The sequence below is a fragment of the Pinus tabuliformis genome, chromosome 3_2 (genome assembly GCF_031772625.1).
Source record: "Pinus tabuliformis cultivar Carrire ecotype Pingquan chromosome 3_2, CPIR1, whole genome shotgun sequence".
Classification (NCBI taxonomy): Eukaryota; Viridiplantae; Streptophyta; class Pinopsida; order Pinales; family Pinaceae; genus Pinus; species Pinus tabuliformis.
This window is the reverse complement of record NC_142302.1, coordinates 22,966,690-22,983,815: the sequence shown is the minus strand read 5'-3', so window position 1 is coordinate 22,983,815 and position 17,126 is coordinate 22,966,690. Positions and strand designations below refer to the sequence as shown.

The 17,126-nt window shown below is 40.1% G+C and overlaps 1 pseudogene; it reads right to left on the bottom strand.

Moving 5' to 3' along the window:
- Positions 1 to 2,392: 2,392 nt before the first annotated feature.
- LOC149179616 (uncharacterized) overlaps positions 2,393 to 17,126 on the bottom strand; it is a 38,687-nt pseudogene continuing 23,953 nt past the window's right edge.

Below are 17,126 nucleotides of genomic sequence, written 5' to 3'. Positions count from 1 at the left end.
AATTGAGGGTCTGGCCCCACAGAACCTTCCTCTGACATTGTCTTCTGAGGATAGACTCTCCCAATTTCAGGATTAGTTTCGACCAACTCTCCTTCTCCTAATTTGAGATTTGATCTAGTTAGCATTCAACAGCTAAATCCAGCACAAGCTTGTCTAACCTTAACAGCCTAAAGCTCTGATACCACTTGATCTGAAAATCACTTGTGAGTGATCTCAGTTAATTAATTGATGAAGGTATTACAGACTCATGTGCTGGTGTGTGTGTGTATGTTATCTTAGGCAACGGATCGATAAGATTGCAAAATACACAAACACTGGAAAACAATAAGAGAAACACAACAAGCAAAACAGAACACAACAAAATTTATAAGGAGTTCACCCAATCCTCCTGGGCTATGTCTCCGGTCTAGATCTCAGTGGTGGCCTTCTTTTATTGTGTCTTTAAAGTAGAGTGTTTACAATGAGGGGCTCAATTTGAGTCTCCTGAAACATATGATGCTTAGTAGGGTGTTTCTTGGATCCCCCAAGCCACTAGAGTGCACAGACTTTTCCTTACCAAGTCTCAACCTCAACTGGTCTGAATGGGATGAGTCCAATTTGGTACTTAGTTCCCAACAGATATCCTCACAGGGATCGCTTGAACCTCTCAAGCCTTCTGTCTGCTCGATGTTGCCTTAGCTCTGCAGGTCAGCTCGGCTCTCTGTTCTCTACTTCTTGCTTCCTCTTTGTTCTGCTTCTTTGTCTCACTGTCTCCTTCTTCTTTTCTCCCCCTTTTGTTCTATGTTTGTTCATGGCTTAAAGCCAATCCGTCCCTTGACTGTTCATTTCCTCTTCTGCCTCTTTGGATCGCATACTGATGTTCGCTTGGAATTCCCTGCCTTTGCGTCATCGCCACTGTGTAATGTCTCACAGGGAAGTGGCCACTTATCCTCTCACGAACTGTGCTAGCTATTCCTCAAATGGTTCGGTATTTCGGTTACTTTGTGTAATGATTCATTCGCCAACTCAGCGGTTGAATCAGACTTCAACATTTATGCGCCGTGGCTTATTTCCTCCCTCTGAATCCAGTTTCCCATTGGGCGTAATCTCCGTCGTTAGATCTAGGGCCTCCAGATCCTACAGTTATCGCTCTTATCGCGCAGTTGACTTGCTCAGATGTTAGCCCGCGACGAGAGCGGTTTTCTCTCTCATCCACCGGAAACGCATCAATCAACGTATGGAATTTCTCGTCCCCCTGCCAAATCTGCTTACTACCCAAAACGCCTCCGATATACCGCTGGTTTTGGAGCACGGGACCTGCCTTTTGCTTTAGCGCTTTTCCCATGGTTTCTTGGCTTCCTTTGTGACTGTGCGCTCAGGGCTTTTCCTTCTCAAGGGGTTTTGCCCAGCGATGCGCGATTCAGCCTCCATTTTCTGATCTGAGCTTCCTATTTGCCAGTTTACACCACTGCGCGGTCTCCATCAGCCTCGGTCAGCGCGCTTTGACCGAGGTCCTCGTCGTTCCTTTCTGGCTACAAATTGCGATTATACAGAGGTTATTTCTGATAGCTTCGTTGTCCACAAGTTGTTGAAGTCTATCATTCACTCTTAAGTTTTAACAATCATGGATTTGATACAATCATAGAACTCTGATAATTTTCATGGATCCAATTCAGATCATGTTTAGTCTAACATAAATGTTAAGTGAGCTATGCTAATTTGTGAGGGTGTTCAAGGAAAATGGGGTCGCCCTCGGGCTCAAACCCTCAATCTCTAAACCCGGAAAATGTTTCCTTCTGCAAATGAACTATGGTGCTCGAGGTATAGGGACGCCGACGGCCCAGACCCTCAAACCTCGAGCTCTTATCTTCTTTCGCAGAGTTCTTTTCCTCTGTACTGGAAATTTATATCCTCGGTTTTTTTCTTTAGGGCTTTTAAATTCCATGTATGGGTTTTGGCCGATAGTCGAGGTCCTAGCCTCAGACTTGGTAACGGAATGTAATGCAGGGCATCTTGTCAAGCTTGGACTATATTTAGCGTTCTTCGGGATAAGAATAAAACGATTTTAAAAATGAGTGTTTGTTCAAAAATTTAAAAATGTGTTCAACTAATCCTTTACATTTTTAAAATGATACGTTTGTAATGATAAGACTGTGTTCAGTGCAATGGAAATTTCTCATTGCAATGGCAATGCTGTAAACAATATAAATTATGAATTATACAAATTACTTTAACTAATCCTAATTATTTGAACATAACATAAGTTACCTTAAATTGCTTTCACTCTCGTGATATGAACAAAAATAAATAATGTTTTGGTTAAAAGGTCAGAAAGGAACTCAACTATTTTACTTGGCTCCTATCATATTTCAATCTACAATCAAACAAAAATTGTTTCACTGTGATGGCAACATCATGAACATACATTACTCTGAGCTATAATGTTAAATCTCACCCCGAGACCATATTGTTTGGATTTTTCGACACTTAGAGGTGGATTGGTGAAGTAAATATTACCATCGCTCACATATTTGAACTTTTCCATGAGCTTGTCCAATTTTTCTCTGCACTACTTCCCATCGCACTTAATACCCTCCGCCCCCAAAAGCTCGGCAAGCTCTTCCCATAGCGCCGCCCGCCGAGCGGACTTGGCAAATCTCGACTCCATCTCAGCCCTAAACTTAATTAACCGCAGAACCTCCGCTCGCTTCCAATTCTTTGACCTTTTCTTTGGCCCTCCGCCACCACCGCCAAAATTGGGAACAATTACGCCACCGTCATGATCAGTCTGGTCAGAACCCCCAGTGGTTGGTTTGGGTTTAAATTCGTCAGCGCCACAAAACCCTGGGTCGCGATCGCAAAACACTAAGTCACCATCGACGAGCTTCTTGGCTAAAACAATCATTGCGTTATTAAATAAACACCGCTCCGCTCTTTCCTCCGCTCGCCACTTTTCCTCCTTTTCTTGACGAATCCGCTCGTGGATTTCCTCTTTCCGCTCCATGGAATCCAGCAGATCCACAACAAACCTCCGCTGCCGACTCACTAGGCTCTCCAGGATCTCACGAACAGCATCCAAGTCCGTCTATGAGAGGTCTCTGGGCATCGTTTTTCTCCACTTCCCAGCAGGGGACCCTTCTTCCATCATCTCGTCGTCAGTCGGAAAATTGCTGGGAGTCTCGACGGAAAAAAAAAAACTGCAAATAAAATATAATGGGTTGGGGGCACTGTAGAATTACCTCTAGGAAGTTGCACGATGATTGAAGCCATTGCTGCAGAGACTATGAACATGGCCATCGACCAATATTCGTAACTACCTTTTCTTGATCGAACCGTCTAACATCTAATCGTATGGTGTACAAGGATGACACATCGGCAAAGAGGGGAGTTACTACTTTTTCTTGATCGAACGCTGTGTTTTTCTTAATCGTCTAACATCTAATCGTATGGTGTACAAGGATGACACGTCGGCAAAGAGGGGAGTTCATTTCAAAGGGAACGCCTTACGGTGGAATTATTTAACAATTTACCTATATAGTTCTTATGCATTAATTGTTGCGTCGCGGGCCCGATAACTATTCCCCTTGCAAGGTGGAAATTAGATAGAAGCAATCCAAGTCTCATTGATTTGTAAAAATTAACCTAAAAGCACATGTTTTTTTTTTTTGAGTTAGAAGATGAAATTAAATTTACACATATTTTGTGATTCCAAGTTCCAAATGAAAAGACAAAAAAAATCGTTTGAGTTAAATGTTACTCCTCAAATTAGTATAAGCTGAAAAAATCCGTTAAGAGTTAAATGATACTCCTTAAACTAGCTTAAGCTAGAGATGGGGCATCCTTGGCTTATGTTTGCCTAGATTTCAAATTTTTGTGTATCCTTTCACTCTTCACGCATTTCCAAAAGTTACTTAAAGTAATTTTTAAAGGTTATATGATGTAGTTTTTTAAATGTAATTAAGAATGTATAATTAAACTTATAAGGTAGAGGAAGTGTCTTATAGTTAAATATTATAAAAAAAATAGAAATTATATAAAAAAGTATTTACAATTATTTTTGTATTAATTTAATGAGCAAAACACAACCAATAATATGTATATAGATGTATATGTTAAAATTTATAATAATGTGATTTTTATCTTTTATTTTAGAATGCTTGTCAAACATATTTATATAAAATATCATTTAAGTAAATATTTATTATTGATGGCTATAAGATTTTACAGTACTTGCCTTATGTCCAAAGTTATGGCATATAAAACATTCGATATGATTTTGAAAATAGTCTTTTCCATTTTTACCAAACATACTTCTAGACAAGTTGTTTTCATAACCACAGTTAGTTGCCTTATGACCAAATGTGTGACATAAATAACAATAACCATAAAGGAATGTGTGGTACTTAGATGATTGTTTCTTGCTACTTATTTTGGTCTAAACACTTTCCCGAATTTCCTTTGTTGACTGTCTTGCCATATCTTTTTCCTTTTTGAGAAGGACAACCATATCATCCCTTTCTCTTAGTAACCTGTGCATTTCTTCTAGCTACTTTTATGTTTCTCCTAGTTGCTTTGTAAATATTTCACACTTCCTTTTGAACTCTTCCAACTCAAATTCCAAAAGTATGATGAAATTTGCATCTAGATCCATGTTGCCATGATTCCTTAGATCCACCTCCCAGTAGTTAACTATTCTTGAAGGCACCTTCTCTAATCCCACTTGTTTCACCAAAGATCACACTAAGAGGGCCTAGAGGAGGGGTGGTGAATCAATGTGCCAACAAATTTATCATTTCACAACTTTTTATCAATGAACAATTATGTAGCAATGTATCATAACTATTTTCAACATTTCAATAAATAGAACAATACATCATGAAGTCATCATTACATCACCAATACATCAAGAAGTCATCAAATTAACATAAGAGGAAACAATATTTTATATGGAAACCCTTATGGGAGAAAACTACCAATTCTTCTTCAGTTCATTACATAGATTTGCAAGCACTAGCCTATTGGAGGCACCCAACCCCAAAATATGCAAGCAACAACTTGCAGTAGGCTACAACACGATTGAGCCACCAACCTCGAAAATATGAAAGTAGCTACTCAGTATAAGATACAACCTGATTGAGGCACCAACCTTAGAAATTAGCAAGCTTCGACTTGTTGTAGGATTTAACCTGATTGAGGCACCCACCTCCTTATTCAACCTCTTGTGGAGCACTTTTCGTAATCTTTCAAATTGGATCCACTTGCTCTTCAATCAATATACATCTTCAAGCTGATCATACTACTATTGTTATAATATTTTCATCAACCTATCCATACTCTATTCCAACCTATTCATCAATTTGGTCACACAAAACCCTTCTAGAAACTTGTTCTTATCTTATACCCAACATCAAATACAACCTACTCATAAGCTTATAAAACATATAACATTGATTCTAATCATAAAAAAAGACACCATCAAGACTTTTCATGCCTCTAGGACTATTCACCAATGAAACCCAATCATCATGCTTCTTCCGGAATTCAATTTGGTCTTAAAATGAGCCCAGAAACCTCCAAAAACCATATGGAACTATATAAAACCTTACAAAAATTAAGCATTCTATAGAATGATAGATTAAAGACACATTCTACAAAATATGACTTTACGGGCTCTACAAAATGACTAACTATTCGACGAAATGGTTAAATTGGGTGCACCAATAACCCATTTGAACCCATGACCTGCATTGAAAAAACCATACCACATAACCAACTAACCTACCTGTTGAGTTGTGACTTGGGGGGAGACTTGTTTCACATATTCAGATCCCTATGCATGAGATAGATAATCTTCAAGACTTTCATCATCATTTTGTGTCACCTTAAAGAATTCCTCCCATATTTATTTATAATTATAGTAATCTTTGTACTTATCCAATAATTTATGCTTCATCTAACTCTAAATGCATATGTTTCCCTTGCCAAGACTCATGAACTAGTGTAATGTAGCATTCTTGAGAGTGGTAGGAAATCATTTCAACTTATGAGCACCTGTCACGTAATCATAACTCCTACAAAGTACATCAAATTTGAAGAGGAATGTGTCAATGTCTTCCTTGGATAGATCTTGAAATTTTGGCAGAGCTAAGTGAGGAATGTTCTTCATTTTTGTTTCCTAATCTGACTTTAGGATAGGGAATCTTAAGGTAGTTGCCTCTTCCTTAAAATTATGGGTTATCTCTTCTTGGGGCTTGTTCTCTTCTTATGAAGGTGATTTAGGGGAGTCAAGAAAAATGAGCTCTTCAGAGTGGAACTTTTCATTGATTGGATCTTTAGGAAATAGAGTTTCCATAGGTGTAGAGAATGAAGCTTGTGCAACTTTCAACTCCTAGGTAGAGATTTCAATTTTTATATTGACAAGAGAACTTGTTGTGGGAGTCAAGTAGTTTGGTTGAATGTGCCCTTTTTTCCTCTTGAGAGTAATATGCACTATTATTTTTTGGGGGGTTTTGGTAAATCTACCTCCCTGATCTCTAACTTTGGGAATGAAAAATTAGAGACACATTCTATCTGTTGTTGCTTTTTCTGGCACTCGTAGCACAAGTGCTTCAAGAGACATATAAATTCTCCTAGAGACAAACTTTGGGTTGATTGTAGAACAGTGTCTAGGACATCTTAAAGTGAGGAGTGCTTTGGAAGATTTGTCGTATGAGGATTTATGCTGCATTCCAATTGTCACGTAGTTTAAAAAGATAATAAAAGGGAGGCTTGGTTCAATCGGCCTTCATGAAGGTAAACTCAAGCCAATACATGGATCCAAATGTTCAGGGGGTCAATCAGGCCAACCTCAAAGAGGAATGTCCAGTTCTCATGTCCAACACACAACAACATGCAACTTAATATTGTAGTTGTAGTAAAGGTGAAGAGGAGGAGAGAAAGGAGGGGATTCGATGCATATGGCTGTGGCAGAATCCTAAGAAACAATGTTCTAGCAGAGGTATGGAAGATTGAAGAGGTGGAATGGTAGAAACAGTGGAGCACAAATGAAGGTTTCATGGAATATACCTCATGGGCACATTTGTCACTAAAATCATAAGAAAATTGTGCACATTACAGGTACTTAAGTAAATATGTAGCTAACACAGGTATTGTCGCTACTTAGTAACAAATATACAATCATGAACACGGGTGAAACCCGCAGCTTCATTACATTATTTCAGAGAAAGAAAAAACACATATGAAATGAGATTTACAAAGGGGAAAACATATTGTGTATTGCCATGATTGGAATCACCAAAGAGTTTCATTAATCTTCAAAAGGAGTCCCATTCACCAGTCCATTTACATTCAACAGTGTATCTTTCTAGTCCCTCATAAACAGGCAATTAGAACCAAAGTGGAATCACAAAAATTGGACCACCGCAAGTGCAAAATTCTGGATCCTCTATTAATTGTTTCTCCCCGCTATTTATACAAAAAGGGGGGGGGGGGGATTTGAATTAACATTTACAAAATATCTCAACCAAGGGCCAGTTGTCTGATTGACTAGCTACCTCAGTCTACGATAACTCTGCTGCCACAAATGATTGCCAAGGATTTGATTCCTTTCTTGAAAATAAACAGAAATTACAAAATAATGAAAAGAAAAGGAAAACAGAGAGATGATGGAGGAAGTATCCCTTTTTGTTCCTATGAAGGCCCTTGATCAGGCCACGTCTCTGCCATGATGTGCCTTTCCTGCTGCTCGTTCGGTCCATCTCACTTTCACCTTAAATTTTTGACTTCTCCACTCTCTGGAGTTGGTAGTGATCAACTGTGTTTGCATGTCACAGGGCAGAAGCAAAGTTTGTCTGGGTAGCCCTTTACATTTATGACTTAGTGGAGCTCCATGCTGAAGCATTAAGTCTTCCTGAGTCCCCATATTGATTTACCACTACACCATGCTTTCATTCAATGTCTCAGCTTCCGACCCATCTGCCTTCAAAGCTCTGTAACACACTATCGGGTCATCGTTATATCAAGACTTTTATGCTAAGAGATGTTACAGAACAAGAAGTCCCGATCTCCTTTGGCCCCCTTTGTTTTAGCCACTTTCTGCCTTTTTTCTCATATGAACGGGGGGCTATGACCTGGAGCTTAGACCTAAGGCACTAGAGCCTTTAGATTCTTGTCCGAGGGCATTTTTCCCTTTATAAGTTCTTTGCGCCAGGTTTCCCTAAGTTTCACGACTGTGTGCCTTTTATCTGAGCTCCTTTCTCGGCGGATCGAAATCGGGGTTTCCATTCAGGACTTTTATATTTGAGCCACAAAATGTTTGTGACCTCCGATTGCGATAGCTCTTTAGTGCTCGACCCTTGCTTCCTCGGCCCTTTATGTGATCGTGGGCTAGTCCCCTTATCAAAGTCCCCAATCGGAGGTTCGTAATCAACGATTTCTTTTTTTTGCTCACCACAACTGTTGATCGTTGATCGTCAATCATCCTCCATGCTTAGCCCCTGGTTATTTCTCTTTATGTGACTATGGGCCAGCCCTATGTTAGAGCCCCTTTATCAATGGATCACAATTGAGGTTTTAAACTTGATGTAAAAACATGCCTCAACCTGCAAATGCCGATTTGCGATCTTCCATGTGACGTGATCACTGCCACGTGGCACTTCTTGGGTGGTGACACGTGTCAACAGGATATGGCCTCTTTGGACCCTTGAAAATGGAAAATTTGCATGCCATGTGTCCTCTGTACTTCCACGTTATCCTGACGTTAGCACCACAGTGTCTTTTCCGGATCCAATAGTATTCTGCCACGTAAGGCATGCCTACCCCTTGGTTTTGCGTTGAATTTCTTTGTTAATCATAATCAACCCTCCCTGACACTTTAACACTAATGTATCACAACTCGCGATACCATAACATTTTAGAGTTGACACTTTTGAAAACACCCATCACCGACATGCGATACGACTTGGCCACCGATTGTTGATTGCACTGTACTTTGAAACCCCTGATCATCGATTTGCGACATTGGCGATCATTGATCATTGATTTATTTTTGCTCCGCTACATGACCTACGATATATCGGAGCCTTAATGTGTGATGCACCGATATGTGATATCACTGGAACCTCTGATATGCCATGTTACCTGATCCTTTGATTTGTGATCTGCGATATGCTCCCAGAACATCGATATCTGATAATTGGTGATCGTTGGTTTTCACTGCCCTCCCTTGCTGTTTCTTTCAGAAAACTTCGATTGTGATTTGTGATGAGTCGAGACCTTACCCTTGGTTGTTTTCTCTTTGTTTTCTGGCTTTTAAATGGTAACTTCAATCTGCTCTAACTTCTAATACAGAAGTCCATTTTTGGACTTCCACATACAGTTAGAAAGCTTATTCTGAGCCCTATCCAATGGAGAGGGTCTGATTTATCTTTAAGATCTCATGTGGCTTGGAAGATGGCTGCAAAATTTTCTGCTCTTTTGTGCTTTGGGTAACTTGAATACACTTTTTGCAGCAAGTGACAACACTATCTATAGTAAGTTGCTATAAAAATGATTGCATCAATTACTGAAAAGGAAACTCTCTCAACTAAAGCAAGCAACAATAAAAAGAAAAAATCAGTTAATAAAATAATTATTGTACTATTGATAGCTCCGCAACAAAGAATCCAAAAATGGTTGGCTTTTAATTACCTTTCTAATTCCTCAAAAAAACAACCAAAACTTTGTGCATTTAATTTTCACCTGAGGTTCATATGGAACTTGCAAACTATCATGCACCATATATAGTAGTACAAATGGTAGTTGTAGTATTTTAAATTAGTCATAGGGAAATATATTGATATGCTTTCAGAAGTCACCAAAAGAAATATTACACAATTGATCCACGAGGATGTCAGTGGCCACCCACCTATTCCACTGGCTCATGAAACATTTTTCCTATTTTGGTAGTTTTCTATTTTTGATAGTTTTTAGGTCCTAAACTTCGAAAGTTTTTTTGAGGCCCTAAATGATTTTTTTTGGGAACAGACCAACAAAAAATGTCAGCAATAAAAAATTGTACTCCTTGGATAGACCTTTCCAACGAGCTATCATGCAAGCCAAATGGATATTGTACGTCAAAGTTACAACGAGGAAGTTGACGTTCCAACTTACCCCATCGCGGCCCATAAGCCTTTGTGCTTCATCTCCTAGTGTTAGGTTTTTGGATGTTTAAGGTTTCTCATTGCTTATTCATAATGAAATGCCCTTAGATCCTCATTGAAACACAATTAGAAGGCCGTAATCATCACATCTGTTCTCGGAGATAAACTACATCCATTTGAGCTAGTTTGTTAAATTAATTATGCATGAATACAATTTTAGAAATCAAAACCACTCGTATAAGAAAGTAAAGAGAACACTTTGTAGGAAATTAAACACATTTGTAGGAAAGTAAACACGCTTGTTGAAAAGTAAACACACTAGCAATAGAAGGTGACTTTTTAAAGTGTTTTAGATGATATTGATTTTTATAACACGAACACACATGAAATGCAATAGCTAACAATCTGTAGAAAATCATAAGTCGTAAGAGATCCAAACCAAGTTGTGCTATAACGAATCATGCCACAAGGACAATTGTGATTTCTAGAAAATAAGATAAAGCGTAAAATAAACATGAAAATAGTGTAATCAATTAACCCTTCAAAACAATGTATTGTAATGCTAATTAAAGAGTCCTAGCAATGTGAGTTGTAGCATTAGCCTAAATTGTGAGCTACAACTATATTTTCACATGAATTGCAAGAATAAGAAAATCACGTGTTGGAATTGTAAGAGTTGAAACTTTGTATATGTTCAAGAGTTGCAACAATATATAATTAACCAATTTAAATATTAGCCTTTATAGCATTGTGTAAATAACATAATTAGATATCAAAGTTGCAACAATATGGTAAATAGAGGAATTTACTGGAGATAAAAAAGGAAAATCAAACTATAGGTTTCTGGTTATGGAACGGACCCTATATCCTTAGACAAGGCACTAGTTAAAGGAACAACAACACAATAACCAATCAACACACCATCTATTTGAATTGGAAAGGAACTTGAACTTATATTGGATAAATTAAATTATAGTTATATACTAGCTAAGTCTTTTAGGTTCTAGATTTCAAATTCTGATTGATTAATTATATTGTCCATCTCTTGTTGTTCTACTTATTCAAATGGTTGAACCAAATTATGGATTTGATGGATAGTCATGAAAATATTATTGTTCCATCCAGTTACAATAATTTTTTTTATAAGATAGAAAATCATAGAAATGCCAATTCAATTAGCTTTGTGACAAGTGATAGTTGGGGCACACTTTCGTGGTGGATTAACCAATTGATCTTATCACTTTCCTACAATGGGAGATTGGTTGGTTGATCATTCTAGGTGATATATTGGTGAAAAATATGTGGTTGAGATGACGCGTTGTACCAATTGACTATAGTTGCAACAACTTTCCTGAATGGTTAACTGATTGAGAGTTACAATAATGGCTTTTGAAGTGAGTTAAAACAATGATACTGAGGTGAGTTGTAACAACAAGGACTCACAACATGAGTGTCAACACCTTAGATTTGCAGCACAAATGTCAGCAACTCAGAGTCACAACATTTTGGAATAACAACATTGCAATGGAACTATGAGTCACATCATTGTGCTAGAATGACAATTCATAGCAACCGACAACATGATGTTGTAGCACGTACCAAGTAGGAGCTACAACACCTAACAACTGGGAGTCGCAACACCTGGAAACTAGAAATTGCAACACCTATCAATAGGTATTTGTAGCATCTATACATGGTTATTTGTAGCACATGTGTCTTGCTTATGTCTGAAGGTATCTTTGTAGCTTTGGATCCTAAATTCCATTAGTTAGCATAGAAATGTAATTAACTTCATAAACACATAAGAATAAGCATTAGGATTGCATATTAAGAGAATAATTCTACCTTGACCAAACTTTATTTACATGGGAAAAAGGTTGTTGGGATGATATGAAAATGGGAAAAAGATGTCCAAAAATGTCTTAGACATGTGCTAGAAAGATGCCGAATTGGGCGCTTGTCGGGTAAATTTATTTCAATAGCAAGACAACTCGATTGTCAAACAAAAATATTTTAACAATAAAATAACGTAAACCAATTTCAAATATAAATATTATGATGTTGGGAAAGAGATTACCACAAATAAGTTGAAGTATGCCACTTTGTTTTCCTAGGTGTACACACACACACACACACATATGCACTTTCATGAAGATGATGGCCTCAAAAGTGGCAATGAGTAAATCACAAATGCACTCATGTAAGAATGAAGTCACATTATTAAAAATCACACATTGTAGAAAATTTTAACCAGAGAAATATAATTTTACTGAGAGGAACATTAAAATTACTAATAGAAACAAAACACATGAAACACAATAAACACAATATTTACCCTAGGAAAACCCCAACTCTAGGGAAAAACCCAACTAACAAGATTTCATTTGATCCCTTAGCCAAAACCCTAGCCAAGTCGCCCAAGTGAGTCTCCACCACTCACCTCCTTGGTCACAATTATAATGAAGTCTTCCTAGCCTTTTAAAGGCTCCATTACATACAATCCACATGAAAATTACAAGGGAAACCAAAAAACCATGGTCACAAAACCCCTACTAATGACCTGGTCAACTTTGACTCTTTCCCCAAGTCAATTTTACCTAACACATGTGTTCCCTATCCTATAGCTTTGGTGCTATATGAACCACCAAGAATGCTTGCCAACTTAGATTTTTTAGGAACACATTCATGTTTTCAAAAGTGCACACACGCTTTGAAAAGCACATGTGTGTTCTCAAAAGCACATGTGCATTTGTAAAATCATGTGCACATTTTCAAAAATGTGTGCATGCTTTTGAAAGTGCACACATGTTCCTCAAAGCATGTAGTTTTTTTATGTCTATAATATTTGAGAAGCAGGGAGGCAAGGAGGGGGCCATAAAGAGATAGAGTTGGGGGGCTTGTTGTGAAGGAGAGAATAACGTAGCAAGGGATAGATAAATAAAGGAAGGGAGAGGAATGAGGGTGAGAGAGAGAGAGTGTGTGGGTGATAGATAGGAAGAGGGGGAGGGGGAAAGAGAGTGGAAATGTGTGTGTGTGTGTGTGTGAGAGAGAGAGAGAGAGAGAGAGAGAGAGAGAGAGAGAGAGAGAGAGAGAGAGAGAGAGAGCAAAAGGGAGGGAGGGGAGAGTGAGTGGTAGGGATAGAGAGTGAGAGGGAGGGCACAATGGGATAGAGGAAGTGGGGAAGGAAGAGAGGTAAGAGAGTGGGAATGTGTGTGTGTGTGTGTGTGAGAGAGAGATAGAGAGAGAGAGAGAAAGAAAGAGAGAGAGAGAGATAGAGAGAGAGAGAGAAAGAAAGAGAGAGAGAGAGAGAGAGAGTTGGTGATATAAGGGAAGAGTTAGTAAAAAGAGAGGTAAAGAGGGAAATATGGGGGATTGTGAGGAAGAAAGCGAAAGGGATATTGGGGGAGAGGTGTAGAGAGGAAGAGGGGGAGAGACTGAGTGAGAATGCAAGAGACATAAAAAGTGTGGTGGGAGAGAAAGAAGGGAGAGAGATAGGGGGAGAGAGGGAGGAGGGTGAGAGAGATTGAGAGAGAGGAAATGGGAATGGAGTTGGGTAGGGGTGAGAGAGAGATGTGCAAGATGTGGGGAAGAGAGATATGGGGAGTGAAGAAAAGAGGGGCAAACACACACTCACACACATAAAAAGAGAGAAATATAGGGGATAACGAGCGAGGAGAGAGAGGTGTAGAGAAAAGTGAGAGAGAGGAGGGGAGAGTGGGGGGAATATATATAGAAAGGAGGCGGGGGGGGGGGAGAGGAATAGAGATAGAGAGCAAGAGGGGGGGGGGAGGGAGTGAGAGAGATAAAGGAAGCCAGGGACAAAGAGAGAGGAGGGAAGATAAAGAGGTAAATATGGAAGGAAAAGGGATATTAGGGAAGGGAGAGATGTGGAGAGTTAGGAAGAGAGCCAAAAAAATGGAGAGAGGGGGAGAGATTGAGGGAGTGTGCATAATAGAGAGAAGGGGAGAGGAATGATTATAGAGAAGAGGGGATAGAGAGAGAGAGAGAGGAGGGAGAAGGAGAGAGACAAAGCTTTGTAGGGGTTGTTGTGAAGGAGGGATTACATGAGGTAGATAGAGAATAGAGGTGGAGAGAGGTGTAGAGATGGGTGTGTGTGTGTCTAAGCAAGAGAGAGAGAGGGAGTGATAGGTGGGGAGATAGGGAGAGAGATGAACAAATAGTATGGAGGAGAGAGATAATGAGAACGGGATAGGGAGGGAGGGATATAGAGAGGAAGTGAAAGAGAGAGGGGGAGGTGGAAGAGAGTGATACAGGAAGGGAGGGGGGTAGAGAGGAAAAGAGTGAGGGAGTAAAGAGAGAAAGGGAGGAAGAGAGAGAGGTGAAGAAGGAAATGGGAGATAGTAGGGAAGGGAGAGAGGGAGAGAGAGGAGAGAGAGGGAGAGTGGGGGAAAGTGGAATAGTGAAGGAGAGAGCGCAAGAGAGATAAAGATGTGAAGAGAGTGAGTGAACATGCAAGAGAGAGAGAGAGAGAGAGAGAGAGAGAGAGAGAGAGAGAGAGAGTGGGAGATAGAGGTGTCTCCCTCTTCCCATCTCTCTCTCTCTCTCTCTCTCTCTCTCTCTCTCTCTCTCTCTCTCTTCTCTCTCTCTCTCTCTCTATATCTCCATATGTAAAATTATATCTCTCTCTCCCCCCATCTATATCTCTATCTCCCTCCCTCTCTCCTCTATCTCTCTTCCTCACTCCCTCTCTCCTCTATCTCTCTTCCTCACGACGTCACTATCTCTCTCCTTCTCATCCACATTAATCTCCCTCTCTCTCTCTCTCTACCCTCCATCTGTATCTATATCTCCCTCCCTATCTCCATATCTTTGAATCTCTCTCACTCCCTCCACCTCTCTCCTTCTCTCACCCACCATAACTCTCTCTATCTCTCACTCTTCTGCTCTTTGCCCCTCCTCTATATCCCTCCCTTCATCATTCCATTAGCCCCTCCTTCACAACAACCCCCATCCAAATTTATCTCTTCACCTCTCCCTCTCTCCCTCACTCTCCCTCCCTCCCTCACTCCCTTAGTCCATCCTTCACAACAAACCCCATACAAATTTATCTCTCTCTCTCTCTCATCCATATATGTCTATATGTCCCTCCATCTCTCCTTCTCTCTTTGTCTCCCTCACTTCCTCACAGTCTCTCTCCTTCTCTCCCCACGATTCTCTCTCTCTCTCTATCCATATCTCTCTCTCCCCCCCTATATATCTCTCTATCTCTCTCTCTTCTTCCCTCTATCTCTCCCTCTCTCCCCACTCTAGCTTTGGCTCTAAATCCCTCCCTCGCTCCTTCTCTCACTTCCTCCCTAATTACCACCCCCTCTTTCCCTATTCATCTCTTTCTCTATCCCTCCATCATTCTCTCAATCCCTCCTTAACAACAACTCCATTTCAGATTTGTCTCTTGCTATCTCTCATTCTCTCCCTCACACCTCTTCTTTCCCTCTCTCTCCTTATCCCTTTCCCCTCTCACTTACTCCCTCTCTCCCTCTTTATCTCTCACTCATCACTTTAGCTATCTCTCTTCTCCCCCCTCTCTCTCCCTCCATCTCCCCCGTCTAACTCCATCTCTACCTCCCTACATCCTTCCCTCTCTCTCTCTCTCTCCCCCTTTATGACCCACCTCAATCTCTATTTCTATCTTCCTCCCTCTCTCCTTCTCTCTCTTTCTCCCACTCATTCCCTCTCTCTCCCCCCTTATCTCCCCTCCTACCTCCCTCTTCCTCTATTTATCTATCCCTTCCTCCTTGACAACAACTCCCCTCTAAATATTTATGTGTTTTCCATCCAAGCCTTTATATATCTCCCTCCTCTATCTTTCTCTTTATTCCTCACTACCTCCTCCTCTCTTGTTCTCCTCCCCACTATCATTTCTCTATGTCTCTCTCTTCCTTTTTCTTCCCCCTCCTCTCCCTCTCTCTCCCCCTGTTGTGGTCACCAACAACCCCCCTCTTTGTTTGATATTAGTAATAACATCAAGCAAAGGGGGACCCTTAACCAAAAAATCCAAAAAAATATTTTTGTTTGAAAAAACCTTTTGTATTAACTCCCTAAGAGCTATATCGCGTTGCAAAGGAAAAAGGAGTGCTTTCCCAAAGCGCATAAACACACTGAGGAGGAGCGATGCGAGAACTCATCGCATCACGTGCATTAAAGGCGCTCAAAAGGGGAAAACCTAAGGAGCCGCCGACGGCCGATACGCGACGTCGCACGTCGCAATGTCGCATAAGCAGCACAAAGTGACAAAGCGAAAAACCTTGCGATATTGCGATATGCGATCTGCGACCATGCAAAGCTGCGACCTGCGATCTATGGTGTGTGACAAATGAGACCATCAATTGTTGCGATACCACTTATTTACATCGCAATCTTCGATGCTGCGATGCAAATCGCGGAAGCCATTCGTCGCAGGCATTCCTCGGCATGATCTGTGAGCCTAAAATTAGGCGCACACCTTACGGGAAATTAATGATTGTACGCCTGTGTATCCAAAGATGATTATGTTGCGTTTTTCGAAGAGTCAAGTCATAATGGGTGACATGATTATGCATTCATTAGAACTTAATCGCTTTCATGTCAATATTTTCTTCTGTCTCTTTTCATTTACGTGAACTATAAGTCAGCAACTGATATAAATCTATATGCAGGAAACATCTAAGGAAAAGCGCCAGAACTAGAAGAATAGAGAGGACATGACTTCGCAGATGGATACCGCATACAGCAGGACCGTGGATCCCAGAGTATCACTCAAAAAATGCTGATGGAAATAGGCTATCTAGGACTCAGAGTCAAAGGCGCACAAAAGCAAAGCGTTTATGAAAGATCCTGAGTCCCAAATTGGGTAAAGCAAAAAGAAAAACGCTTAAGGGGAAAGACGTCTCAGAAAAGCCTGGAACAAAGAATGGAAACAAGTTTCAATTGAGAAAATCGTTCAGGCAACAAAATCCCCAACTCATTGAGTCATTCGCACGGCCGGAAACCGAAATAGCAACAGCACAA